Source organism: Pelophylax lessonae (genome assembly GCF_965119305.1).
Source record: "Pelophylax lessonae genome assembly, chromosome: 5".
Lineage (NCBI taxonomy): Eukaryota > Metazoa > Chordata > Amphibia > Anura > Ranidae > Pelophylax > Pelophylax lessonae.
In genome coordinates, this window is record NC_138772.1 from 229,952,749 (window position 1) to 229,967,748 (window position 15,000).

Consider the following 15,000-nt stretch of genomic DNA (forward strand, 5'->3'; position numbering starts at 1 on the left):
GGGAACGTTGTCGAACGCCCACGAATGTCCCTGAGACACGATGTTTAACACCCAGGGATCCTGGATCGAGGCCGCCCAGACCTCCTGAAATTGGAGCAACCTGGCCCCTACCGGGAAGGCCTGGACGGGCCCAACCTCAAAAGGATTTGGTGGCCTCCCGGTCACCAGACAAAGAGCCTTTAGAGCCTTTCTGGAAGGTGGATTGCCTTGACTTCCAACCTCTTCCGTAGGACTTGCCTGGTCTGTAGCTGCGAGCTTCCCTGGCACGATTGGTAGTTTGTCTTCTCGGAAAAGAGCGCTTCTGAGCGCCTGGACGTTTATCCTGAGGGAGGAACCCAGACTTTCCACCCGTGGCCCGAGTTATGGCTGCATCCAATTTGTTCCCAAAGAGGGAAGAACCCTCAAAGGGAATTCGGCACCATGCCTGTTTGGAAGCAGCATCAGCCACCCAAGGCCTAAGCCAAAGGGCGCGTTTAGCCGTAACCGAAGCCAGCATAACTCGAGCCAAAAGGCGAATGGTGTCTAGAGATGCCTCCCCCAGAAAACCCGCAGCCATCTTCAGCTCCCGGATTGGGGAGCTCTGGAGCACTTCTTCCGAAACTCCTCCAAGCGTGCCCTCGAGGGCATTAATCCAGACTTCCATGGCCTTTGAAATTGTAGCCAAAGCCAAAGCTGGCTTACAGGCCATGCCGGCCGAAAGATACGCTCGTTTAAGATCAGCGTCGATCCTCCTGTCCAACGGATCCCTAAAAGAGGCTGTATCCTCCATTGGAAGGGTGACATGCTTGACCAAACGCATTACAGCTGCATCCACACTTGGGGAAGATTCCAGGTACTTCACCTTTTCTTGTTTGAATGGATACAACTTCGCCATTTTTGTGGTCAGAGAATTCTTCCTTTCCACTTTGCTCCACTCTTCCGTAATTATGTCTCCTAACTCCCCTAAAAATGGAAAGTCCAAGCGCTCTTTACATAGCTGCTTGAAATATTTTCGTTGTTTTGGGGAGGAGACAGCCGGATCTTCCCATTCAAGGGCTTCTCTCACCGCCTTCACTAGAGGGGAGACAAGGCCGAACTCAAATCCTGAACCGGAGTCATCTGAATCAGATTCGGACTCTGACGGAAGGATAGAAGGATGGCTGGGTTGAGAGGATTCAAAAGGATCTTGAACCAAAAGATCTCCTCCCGGAGAGCAGGATGGTCCTGCAGAAGTACTTGGCTTTTGTAACTCAGCCAAAGAGTCTTTGAGGACTCTGCGCACCACCTCCTCAATATGATGATCCGACTTCTCCCTTTCACCCGTGGCTTGGGTATAACAGGGTTTACACAGAGAAGAGCCGTCAGTTACTATGGTACTACCACCCCAGCATTTCTTCCCATGCGGGTGTTCTGAACGGCCATGATGTGTGGAACCAGAAGATTTGCCATCACGTCCCCTATTATGGGGGGAACTGCGCCTGGACCTAGACGAGGAGTGCCGGTGATGCGACTTTGAATGTCTGTCTTCGCTGCGTGTGCTAGGCTGGTGGTCAGACCTGGAAGAGCTGGAGACAGACACATGCAGCGATATAACAGAGAGAAACACACAAAGCTTCCTTCCCCCCCCCTAAATGCCCAGCACATACCTGGTATGAGCAGGCTGGCCACTAGGGGGTGGAGATGTGTCCATAATCGCTAAAACAGACGGGCGAAGAAACTCTTCACAGCTGAGTAAAAGGATACATATATAGCTTAGTCTTTAACCCCAAGATAAAACATTGCCAAAAACGCCCTTAAAAAGATAGAATCATACCTTCAAAAACGCCAGTCAGAGCTGGGGGAGGCTGTATGACGTGCCGACCTTCCCACCAGCTCTGATAAACTAAGGAGTTTAAATACGCCGCCTCGCGGCCGCCGATCGCTACTGCGCATGCGCGAGTGACATCACGCGTCACCCCCACGCATGCGCACCGAGTCCAGTGACCGGCAGCAACTGCGCATGCGCAGAAGAGCCGCGCAACCCGGAAGCGGCGGCCGCAATCGCGGCCGTGGCGGGACCGGGAGCCACCGGACAGATACAAAAACGGACAATAAGGCGGAATGAAACAAGTGAGAAGCCGCAAAACAGTGAGTAAAAACAGCCAAATAACAAGATTAGCATACAAGCATACACAGGAAAAGTGAGAATAAAAGAAAAAGGTCCCATCACAGGGCTTACCACCCTGCCCAAGCAGAGAAGGGTCCCAGAGGCACATCACCGGACTGTGTCTTCGGGCAAAATTAGGCCACCCGCGGCAGCAGGGCTCTCTCGGCCAGACCACAGCGATCCTGCTGAGGGTCTCTTCCATTGCCCCCTCCATACCCTGCTAATAGCCAGGGCTTATCGGAATCTCCACGACCCAATCTGCTTCAAGGTATAGGACTTGAAAAATAGTAGGAACATAACACCGTATGTATGAGGAGGACGAAAAAAGAACACTGATGCTGAAAGGGAGCAAAGATTTATGGGAGTGGGGTCCTATGAGGTAGGAGAGGAGGCGGGGCCTACCCAAACGTATGCTGCCATGGAGTCTGTCAGGAAAATGGACATTAATGTATCTCTATGTAAAAACGGATGACAACGGATGATCATCAGTTAACATCTGTTTTCATCCGCTTCCGTCAATGTCCATTTTTTTGAACGGATGAATGCCCTATTTTTCATCAGTCAAAAAAACGGATCGGACGAAAAACGTATGACAACGGATGAAAAAAAAATGATAACGGATGAAAACGGATAACAACGGATGAAAAACGGATGACAACGGATGAAGAACGGATGAAGAACGGATGACAACGGATGAAAAACAGATAACAACTGCCGAAAAACGGATGAAAACGGATAACTGACGAAAAACGGATGACAACTGACGAAAAAAAAGGATGAGAAACGGATGAAAAATGGATGAAAAATGGATGAAAAACGGATGGAAAACTGATACTGTTTGACGTGACTGAACTGATGAACTGAACGGACCGTATGTGTGAAAGGGGCCTTACTGATTGGAGAGATAATGCCTCCTGGGATACGTGGCCTGCTTATCCCAGGAGGCAAAGGGAGCACAGTGCATATCATTCATCTAGGCCCTTTATTTAAATAAGATAAATAAAAAAACAGCACTACTTCGGGAGAGGAGATGAGTGGTGGATAGAACTGAAGATTGTGTGGAGGGTGAAGATCCACTTTAAACTGTATCATTTTTTTAATTTGGAAATGTCACTTTTGCTGTAACACAGCAAAAATGAAAAAAATTGCACAGGGTTCCCCTAAATACATACCAGAACCTTTGTGTCTGGTACAGAGTTTAGGGGGGATTCTACGAAACAAAATAAATAAATAAAAAAATGCATGAGGTTCTCCCAAAAATCTTTACCAGACATTTATTCCAAGCATGTAGCCTGGCTGGCTATCAAAGGGGGGAATACGCATGCATCCCACCTCCTGAACCATACCAGGCCATATGCCCTAACATGGGGAGCGTGCCCAAGGGCCTCTCCCCCACCACCCTGTAGTCAGAGTCTGCAGGCAGGGGGCTTTTCAGAATGTAGAAGCATCCTTTGAAAATAAGGGGGCCCTCAGATACCCTACCCCCACGTGAATGAGTATGGGTTACATACAGTATTACTCCTAGTCATTCACTAAAAAAAGCTGAAACCTAGAAATAAAGACGCCCAAATGTTTGACAAGTCCTTTATTAAAAAAATGTCACTCGTCAATCACAATGCTTGTAGCCCATTGACTCCCTGAAAGAGAAAAATTGACGACCAAGTGAAAATGATCAACCCTGATAGTACAAATAGCCGAATTGCAATTCCCTGAGCTGTAATCCGCTATATAAGATAAGGGGATAATGGTGACAAAATTGACTAAATATGACCACGGCAGACATGGCTTCCTTAGGAACCAGTGACAGCAGAAGGCTGTCATATACAGAAGGGGTAGAAATGCAGCTTATATATACAGTATATAATTTTCAGCTCCGCTTAACAGAGATTTGAACAGACTAAAGTTTGAGCGTTCATCCAAATGCCAAAGCCAAAATTCAGTCCAAACCATCAGTTCATCCTTATTTAGGGACTGTGGTGGCAGAGAGGCTGCAGATCCTGGAAAATGTTACATGTTCCACATTAAAAACAGGAGAAACATGTAGCATGTTCCAAAGGCGAACTTATCCTTTAGGTGCCTGGAATGCTATCTCTGTGATATGTAGAGTTCACATACTGTAAGTTCACATACATACATAACCTTATGCCACAAAGGTCATCTTTATAACATTGTATAAAGATTTTATCTTGTTTTTCTTTAAACACGCTATCATTATTATTATTATGATATGTTAGCAATAAAAATGAATCACATCCTGATTCATTTGTTCAGTTTAATTATATCTTCCTCCCTGATAATGCCAAATCAGAATTTTTCAACGTCATAAAAATTATTGAACATTGTTGGTAGTGTAGCACGCCTCACGTAGGAGCTGCATATAAACAAGGATCCCCCCACTCCTACACAGCCAGGCACACCAAATCTATTCAGGCATTTAAAGTGAATAAAACAGTCTGTTGTTTTATTAGGGGGTTAATAACTTGGATGGGGATAAGGAGTTTATGGGATACCCACTTGATGATAACAATAACTTCAAGGACAACTTTCTATATACAGACTCCTCTTCAGCTTTCCTCCTGCACATATTTCTGCTGGTTCGCTCCTGTTGGGACTGACAGACTCCGTGTCTCACAGTCCCTTGAAATCGCACATTTGGAATGAAACAGTGTTTAACCTTTCCTCTGTGGCAACAGATCCCAGCACCACTTCTTCAGGCAATACCAGTCCACCTGGCTGCAGCTGCCTCTTCCACCAGCCCTCCCAGCTGACTCTCTGAAGATCTCTCAGAGGAAAGGTAGAAGACTTAAGCCCACTGCTGTCTTCAAAGGAGACTGGCAAAATGTGGCAGTCTCCCCCCTTTGTTAGTCCCAACCATTTACTCACTCTCCTCTCTTTGCTCCCGTGCCTCCAGGAAAGCTTCCTCCTTTGTGTCTTTGGCAGGATTCTTCCAGCCCCCAAGCCTCTCCATCTTCCACCCCACTGCCCTGATGGCATGGCCCATGTCTATTTTTGAGGTTATCTCAGTCCCCTGCCAGCCCACTACTGGGGATTGGCTGGAGCCATATGCATGGCAGCTCCTCCTAACCCCTGCCCTTTAATTCTAGAAGATTCTTCAACATTCCAGACATCAGGGAGAGGCACTAGATGAGTCATCCAGCCCTGAGCTCTAATTACCCTGACTCAATTATAGACTCGCACATTTACAGCACAAGTCAGGATATGGTTTTCCTACTCTACTTCTTGCACACACTAGAGGGTGCTACAGTAGGTAAAGGTACAGCATGTGCATAAGGTACCTATTGAGTTATGTTTAGCAGGAACTCTTGGTTATTTGATGTTGCGCTTCAAGTGGTACTAAACTTTAATTTAAAAAAAAAATATTTACTTGCTACTAGCAAGGGAATTGTACAGCAGTGGCTTACCTCCTCTTTTTTGCCCCCCCCCCCTGGTGCTGTCCACTCCTCCCTTCCTCCAAAATCTCCCCACAGCAAGCTGTGGCTAAAGCCAGACCCCCCCCCCCCCCACTCCCCTCCTCCAGCAATGGTGGGATGTTTCTTTACTTTTTACAGCTATTTTGGAGATGCTGATTTCATTCATTTTCCAGCAGGACTTGGTACCTGCCCACACTGCCAAAAGTGCCAACTGGTTTAATGATCATGGTATCACTGTGCTTGATTGGCCAACAAACTCGCCTCACCTTAACCCCATAGAGAATCTGTGGGGTATTGTCAAGAGGTAGATGAGAGACACCAGACTCAACAATGCAGATGAGCTGAAGGACGCTATCAAAGCAACCTGGGCTTCCATAACACCTCAGCAGTAGGGATGATTGAACTTTTGAAAAGTTCGGTTCGGCCAGAACATCCGAACTTCCCGAAAGTTCGGCCCGGATTTCAGAACCCCATTGAAATCAATGGGACCCGAACTTCGGTAATCAAAAAACACAATTTTTAAGCCCTAAAACCAAATAAATGCCCCTAAAAAGTCCCTAGGGTTCTGGGTCATGCCCCATTAACTATTAATCACACAAAAAAAAGTTCTTAAAAATTGTCATTTTTGATAAAAAAGCCAATTATTGAAAAAAAAAAAAAGAGAGATTTTTTTATTTTGACTTTGGATTTAGTATCTGGGGGGTCTAAAACGTGTACATGTGAAGTTTCAGCTCTGTAGCATGTCCAGAACCATGAAAAAAAAAGATAATTTTTCAGTAGAACAGGGATGTGGGACCCTCCTTTTACACCTATATGATCTTTTTTTTCTGGTTCTGGACATGCTACAGAGCTGAAACTTCACAGGTACACCTTTTAGACCCCCCAGACACAAAATCACACAAAAAAAGTTCTTAAAAAGTGTCATTTTTGATAAAAAAAGCCAATTATTTAAAAATTAAAAAAAAAAAAAGAGAGATTTTTTGATTTTTACTTTGGATTTCGTATCTGGGGGGTCTAAAAAGTGTACATGTGAAGTTTCAGCTCTGTAGCATGTCCAGAACCATAAAAAAAAAAAGATTGTTTGTATTAGAACACTTTCAGCTCAGGGGGTTGGCTTCTCTTCTCGGTTTTCACACCTTGCCGGTTTAATAGCAGGCATTTTTTTTCGGTTCTTTGCAGTCAGGAAAAACATCTGAACTTGTGTATAGTGGTACTGTGCACAAGTTCTGATGTTTTGCCTGCCTCCAAAAACCCCCAAAAAATGCCAGCAAAAACACACCTGGGCATTTTTTTTTTTGACGCTAGCGTTTTTTTGGCATTTTTTGGGGTTCTTTTGAGGCAGGCAAAACATCTGAACTTGTGTATAGTGGTGTATATACACACATACATATATTTATATACACACCTAGACATATATAGGTGTGATAGTAGCAGAAATATATGCTTGCGCTAATGAAATCATTTACAGTAATATATTTCTGCTACTATCACACCTATATATGGCTAGGTGTCTATATACATATAATTATGTGTGTATATATACCACTATACACAAGTTCAGATGTTTTGCCTGCCTCAAAAGAACCCCAAAAAATGCCAAAAAAACGCTAGCGTCAAAAAAAAAAAATAAAAAAATGCCCAGGTGTGTTTTTGCTGGCATTTTTTGGGAGTTTTTGGAGGCAGGCAAAACATCAGAACTTGTGCACAGTACCACTATACACAAGTTCAGATGTTTTTCCTGGCTGCAAAGAACCCAAAAAAATGCCTGCTATTAAACCGCCAAGGTGTGAAAACCGAGAAGAGAAGCCAACCCCCTGAGCTGAAAGTGTTCTAATACAAACAATCTTTTTTTATGGTTCTGGACATGCTACAGAGCTGAAACTTCACATGTACACTTTTTAGACCCCCCAGGTCTGAAATCCAAAGTAAAAAAGAAAAAATCTCTTTTTTTTTTTTATTTTTTCAATAATTGGCTTTTTTTTATCAAAAATGACAATTTTTAAGAACTTTTTTGGGTGATTTCGTATCTGGGGGGTCTAAAAAGTGTACCTGTGAAGTTTCAGCTCTGTAGCATGTCCAGAACCATAAAAAAAAAGGATTGGTTGTATTAGAACACTTTCAGCTCAGGGGGTTGGCTTCTCTTCTCGGTTTTCACACCTTGCCGGTTTAATAGAAGGCATTTTTTTGGGTTCTTTGTAGTCAGGAAAAACATCCGAACTTGTGTATAGTGGTACTGTGCACAAGTTCAGATGTTTGCCTGCCTCCAAAAACCCCCAAAAAATGCCAGCAAAAACACACCTGGGCATTTTTTTTTTTTTGACGCTAGCGTTTTTTTTGGCATTTTTTGGGGTTCTTTTGAGGCAGGCAAAACATCTGAACTTGTGTATAGTGGTATATATACACACATAATTATATGTATATAGACACCTAGCCATATATAGGTGTGATAGTAGCAGAAATATATTACTGTAAATGATTTCATTAGCGCAAGCATATATTTCTGCTAACAAATAATCAGCCAAGCGCTCACTCCGAAGGGGAAGACTGGCGTGCTGCTCTCCTCAGGCAGGGAACTCCAAACGGATGCATAAAAGAAAAGAAAAGGAGGCGCAAACACCTAGTGCATTACCCGTGGTACTGTTAAAATTGGTTTAATAAAAATGCTGAATGCATACTCACAAACATGAAGAATAAAAATCGTATTGCAAATTCCCGTCACCCATGTGTTGGACCATGTCCTGGAAATTGCGACCGCTAACGCGTTTCGGGAGTCAAGCTCCCTTCCTCATGTTTGTGAGTATGCATTCAGCATTTTTATTAAACCAATTTTAACAGTACCACGGGTAATGCACTAGGTGTTTGCGCCTCCTTTTCTTTTCTTTTATATATTTCTGCTACTATCACACCTATATATGTCTAGGGGTATATATACAGACATATATGTGTATATATACCCCCTATACACATGTTCAGATGTCATGTCTGACATCAAACATGTCCTCAAAAAAGCACTGGCAGTGGCAGCCCCTGCAGCATGAAAAATGCTTGGCTGGTGAGAAGCCATATTCCTGTCCCGAAGCAACTCAGAGAAATGATCATTTCTCTATAGCGGTCACCCTGCTATGGAAGGGTTTTGTCACCCTTCCATAGCAGTCACTGTCAGTTAACCCTACACTACACTACGGTCCCTTTACACTTAACACTTTCCCTACAGAAACTAAATTTTTGAAGCTAACTTAAGTGTAAAGGAGCACTCTAACTACACTAGATATCCCTTTCCTCACACTAAAAATAGCTAAATGACACTTTGTAACAGATTAGAACAGAACAGCATTCCACTCTCTTCCATGTCCCGTACAAGAATGCTAGGAATTTGGCGGGGGCGATCTTATATCCTGGGGGGCGTGTTCACTAATGATTGGTCTAGGGACCCCCTAGTCACTCCAATCACATTCCTAGCATTCTCCTGCCCCCTCAATTGGCTTTTGCTAATGGTTCTGGTCCAATCACGGGCTTTTAAAGCCCATTTTGGTCGGTTCTGGTTGCCGAATTCTGAACTTTTTGGGCAAAAAGTTCTAAATTCGGCCGAACCTCGAACACCCAATGTTCGGGCCGAACCGATGGTGGACCCGAACCGTTCGATCATCCCTACTCAGCAGTGCCACAGGCTGATCACCTCCATGCCAGGCAGCATTGATGTAGTAATTCATGCAAAAGGAGCCCCGACCATGTATTGAGTGTATACTATACTGTAAATGTACATACTTTTCAGTAAGCCAACATTTCTGTATTTTTAAAAAAAATCCTTTTTTATTGGTCTTATGTAATATTCAAATTTTCGGAGATACTGAATTTTGGGTTTTTACTAGCTGTAAACCATTAACCACTTGCCGACCGCCGAACGACTATTTACTGCGGCAGTCAGCCCCCTACAGGCAAACCGACGGACTACGTCGCTCATTCCCGCCGCTCTGGGGCACGCTCCAGCGTGCCCCCGCCGCCGATGATGGCTTGATTGGGTTCAGAACCGGTCAGTCATCAGGTCAAGGCCAATGATTTTTGGTCTGGACCTGTTGATCGGTCCTGCCCAATCATATTCTGATCTGTGCCTGTGTAATGTAAACACAGGCACAGAAAAGTCCTGCTCTCCCCTCCCATGATCCTTTTTGGATTCATCGAGAGGAGAGAGCACATCTAAACTGTGAGTACTGCACCACGCACACCCACACACACACTTAGATAGGCACATTTCACCCTCAATAGCCCCCCCAGTTAACCCCTACTCCCCCTGTCACAACACACACTGTATACAGTATACAGCATTTTCCTATATACCCGTATAAGTGTGACTTGTGACCAGGTTTAGCGCTTGTGGCCATTCCTTTTACACTTAGGATACCCACCACCCCCCCAATAAAGATTTAACCCCCTGATCCCCCCCGATCACCCCCAGTTAACCCCTTCCCCCCTGTCACATTTCACACTAATACACATGTAATATAGCGTTTTACTGTATTTTGTATTCGTGTGATTGTGACTTGAGTTAGCTCTAGCGAGTTAGTTTCTGTCCCAAGGAGGTTTAGGGTCCCCGCCACCCCCCAATAAAGATTTAACCCCCTGATCACCCCTACACCCCCTGTCACAACACACACTATATACAGTATATAGCATTTTCTACATATCCGTATAAGTGTGACTTGTGACCAGGTTTAGAGCTTGCGGACGTTCCTTTTATACTTAGGATACCCCCCAATAAATATTTAACCCCCTGATCCCCCCTGATCACATCCAGATAACTCCTTCCCCCCTGTCACATTGCACACTAATAAACAGGTAATATAGTGTTTTACTGTATTTTTGTATTAGTGTGATTGTGACTTAGCGCTAGCAAATAATTTTCTGTCCCAAGGAGGTTTAGTGTCCCCGCCACCCCCCAATAAAGATTTAACCCCCTGATCCCCCCCCTGATCACCCCCAGTTAACCCCTTCATTGCTCTGTCACAGTGTCACTTTTATAGTGTACAGTTTTTTCTGATCACTATTATTAGTGACACAGGTGACATTAGCTAGTGTTAGCGTCAGTCTAAAATAGCGCAGATCCCCAGCGCATAGTTAGAAATAACCCCTTGATTACCACACACACACACACACGCACATACACTTCCATTACTAGTATAGTGTTTGAACAGATTAATATCTGATCTGATCAGAACTATAACTATCAGAACTATCAGCGTCCCCATAGTTTAGGGTTCCCAAAACGCGGTGTTTGCACGATCAGCACTGATTCCTACCAGCACCTGCGTTTAACCCCTCCGCCTAGCCCACCCCACCCAGGCAAGTGTAGTAATCAATAGATTACTGTCATTTACAAAAAAACACAACACACAAAACCGCTGTGTTAGCATAGTCAGGCCTGATCCCTGCTAGCATTAGCAGTTTTTTTTGGTAGCGGTTGAAATAGTCCTTGACAACCAGGTGCTTTTTTTACCTGTGAGTCACACTACTGTACCTGTAAATTTAGTTACTAAAATGTCCAAACGTTGGTACAGTAGTGCAGAGGCTTACAGTATACTGACCATGTCAGATGAGAGAGATGGGGAAGCCTCACTGGCAGAATCAGGGTCAGTATATGAACCTGATGACAGCAGCGGCTCCCTGACAGATAGCTTAGACGACGGATGGGTCCCTGTTAGACCCAGGCGTACCCGACCCCATTCTGGAGTTGCTGAGATGCAGGAATCGCAGGGTGCTCGTATGGAGCAGAGTGTCGGTACTAGTGCCGCTCATCCTTCTGGTGGCCTGGCAAGTGCCAGCGGCCTAGTACACCCTGGACCTCATACAACCAGCACTGCAGTAGCACTTGGTGACGTGGCGAGTCCCATAAGTGCAGTTAAAGCTGGTGCGGGGGCTAGCACAAGTAGAGGCCCGCAGCCACCGTGTATTCGAAAACAGGCCCGTAGAGCACATAGTGCCCTCCCTGATGCGCTGGCATATCCCAATTGGCAACCCACTGATACTACAGCGCCAGTACTTCCCCCATTCACTGCCCAACCTGGAATCCATGTGGAGACAGCTGGTTTTACGCCCCTGAATTTTTTTGAGCTGTTCTTCACTGATCTTTTTTTCGGATCTATTGTGGATCAATCAAATTTTCATGCACGCCAATTCATCGCCGCCAACCCAAATTCGCCCCTTGCCAGACAATTTGCCTGTAAACCTATAACGGTTCCCGATTTTAAAATCTTTTTGGGCCTTTCCCTCAACATGGGCATAACCAAAAAGAGTGAATTGCGGCTATATTGGTCCACTAGCTCATATGCGCGTGTACTCTGCCTCCATGTCCAGGGCGAGATACGAGCAAATTCTGCGATTTATGCATTTCAACGACAATGAAATCTGTCGTCCTCAGGGAGACCCTGAATATGATCGGCTCCACAAAATGCGGCCCCTCATAGACCACTTCAATCAGTGGTTTTCAGCCTTGTTTACCCCCGAACAAGTTATCTGCGTTGACGAGTCCCTGATTAAGTTTACTGGCCGCCTTGCTATGAAACAGTACGTCCCCAGCAAGCGTGCCAGATACGGGGTCAAACTGTACAAGCTCTCTGACAAGGCCACAGGCTATACAGTTAGTTTCTGGGTCTATGAGGGAAAAGATAGCACTGTGGAGCCCCCCAACTGCCCAGACTACATAGGGAGCAGCGGCAAGATAGTTTGGGACTTGGTGTCACCCTTATCCGGAAAGGGGTACCATTTGTATGAGGACAACTTTTACACAAGCGGGCCACTATTTAGTCACCTTCTTGAATTACAATTTGGCGCAAGTGGCACAGTGTGACTTAATCGCCGGGGCTTCCCCCAACGGCTTGTAAATTCCCGTCTTATTCAGGGGGAGAGAGCCTGCTTGAAAATGGACAAATTGCTTGCAGTGAAGTGGAGGGATACACGGGATGTTTTCGTTCTGTCCTCCATTCACCCAGACACGACGGTCCAAATTTCTATGGCAATTGGCGTTATGGAGAAACCCCTCTGTGTCCACGACTACACCCTTAATATGGGAGGGGTGGACCTTAACGACCAGCTTTTGGCGTCGTACATAGCTGCCTGTAAAGCCAGACGCTGGTACAAAAAAGTGCCTGTTTATTTATTCCAATTGGCTATGCTGAATGCCTTTGTCCTATACAGGGTGTCAGGACGAACCGGATCCTTCCGAGAATTCCAGGAAGAGATCATCAATGCCTACCTGTATCCAGGAGGTGTTCCTGTCCAACTTCCCCTTCCAGTTGCAGTGAGCCGGCTGCATGAGAGGCAATTTCCACAAGTCCTCCCGCGTACCCCTACCCAAAGATACCCCCAAAGATTATGTTGTGTCTGTAGCAGGCGCGGATGTAGGCGTGACACCCGTTATTATTGTCCCGACTGTCCTGACCAACCTGGTCTCTGCATCGGGGACTGTTTCTGTCGCTACCATACACTAGTGGAGATTTAGTGTAGGGTACAGCACGACACAGTGTAGGGCACACAAACACAGGGTCTCGAAAGATGTTCGATGGCTATCGACATTTTGAGATACCCAAAGCTGGAATATTGCAGTTCACAAAAAAAGTGTTAAAAAAGATAATATAAAATAAAAAACCAAAAACAGTTATCGTGTCAGTTATTTTTATGCTCTTCTACTCTTCCTACTGTACTTTTACTGTACTTTGTTTGTTTTTCATTCTTTTGTTAACCTGTTTCTCTTGCAGGTACCCGTCAGCTGCTACACTGATTTTATATATTCTGACACAAACAGCATTTGCGCTCAGCATATATGAAAACAGAAAAAACACTGCGCTTTAGGAGAAGCAGCTAACACCTGAAACAATAGTACAAGTTCCAAATAAAATAATAAAAACAGAATGGTGTAGCGCTAGGTTATGAATGACAAACACCTATACTGAATCAAAGTATGATGTTAACATGTACAGTCCAAAAAATGAACACTAAAAAAGTCCACAAAGGAAGATATTGGCTGAAACAGATTCCCAGGAAAGGAAAAGCTCCAAACAAATGAAGAAAGGTGAAGATCAGGTGTGCCCAGAAGTAGAAATGAATCCACCAGACAATATAGTGAGAAATGGCTCCTTACTAAATAGCTCTTGCCACAAGATTATAGGTGGCTGAACGCTCATATGAAAGAGAGATCCTCCAATGTAGTGGAATGGCCAGGCAGGAGCATAGGTCACTCTCTCCGGGGACAACCAATCATAAGTCACAGGGGTATCCAGTGTATAACCATGGAAATAAAAGGGGAAACACTCCCATAGTGCATTACCAATGTATAACTTTAATAAATGAAAAGGGATGCACTCACATGTAAAAACTTTGTATGTCAGCGGAACAAACAATGACATGCAGCCGCAGCGTTTCTGCAGAACATTCCTCCTCGGATCGTGGGTCACCCGGCAGTATGGTGGAGAGCTAACGCTGATGATCTATTTAAAAACCAAGGACCAATACAAACTCTCGTGCCTTCAGGACAAACTAGGCCCCTACATGTTTCGTGATAACTCACATCCTCTGGGGGTTGGTCTCTCTCTATATTGTCTGTTGGATTCATTTCTACTCCTGGGCACACCTGATCTTCATCAGGTCAGCATATATGGATACCTCTGATGGCAGCAGCTGTGGTAGGCTGATTTCACCACTGCAGTTAAAATTCCTTTAGGTATACCTGGAATATTGTCATGTTTACCCACCATTAAATCAGTAGGTTTGGTTGTTGGGCGGTAATACTACACATTATTCCTGTGGTGATTTCTGTTAGGTTCTCTGCATGAAAAAAAAAAAAAACCTACACTATATGCCAAACAAGGACCAGCAATGTACTGGTACGTTGCTGGACTTTGAGTGGTTATACCAACATGATGCCTGCAGATTTAGGCATCACCTTGGTATCGTTTTTTACAGCCAGCGGTCGGCTGTAAAAGCAATCCTAGCAGATAATTGGCCACTAGACTGCTTTTAGATGCAGTGGGACATGCAGTGGGAGGGGACCCCGGGGACCCCCCCCCACCCCCCGCCGCCTTCCTTGGTTTTTTTTGGGCTCTTCTGTCCCACCGGTTAACCTGAGAGTGCAGCTGGTGGTTCAATTATCCAACCATAGAGCTGATTGGAGATGAGAATGGCTCCAATCATCTCTATGGCCTAAGATACCGGAAGCTACGAGCATTTCATGACTTCTGTTTCGCCAGAAATAAACAGCGCCTTTGGGAAATTGGGAAAGCATCTTATCACACCAATTTTGGTCAGATGCGTTAAGGTCAGAGGAGAGATCTAGAGTCTAAAAGAAACCAATTTTTTAAAAAAAGAGTACCTGTCACTACAGATTGCTATCATAGGGGATATTTAAATTCACTGTAAACCGCAATTGCAGCATGCATGTGAGGTATCGCCGCGAAA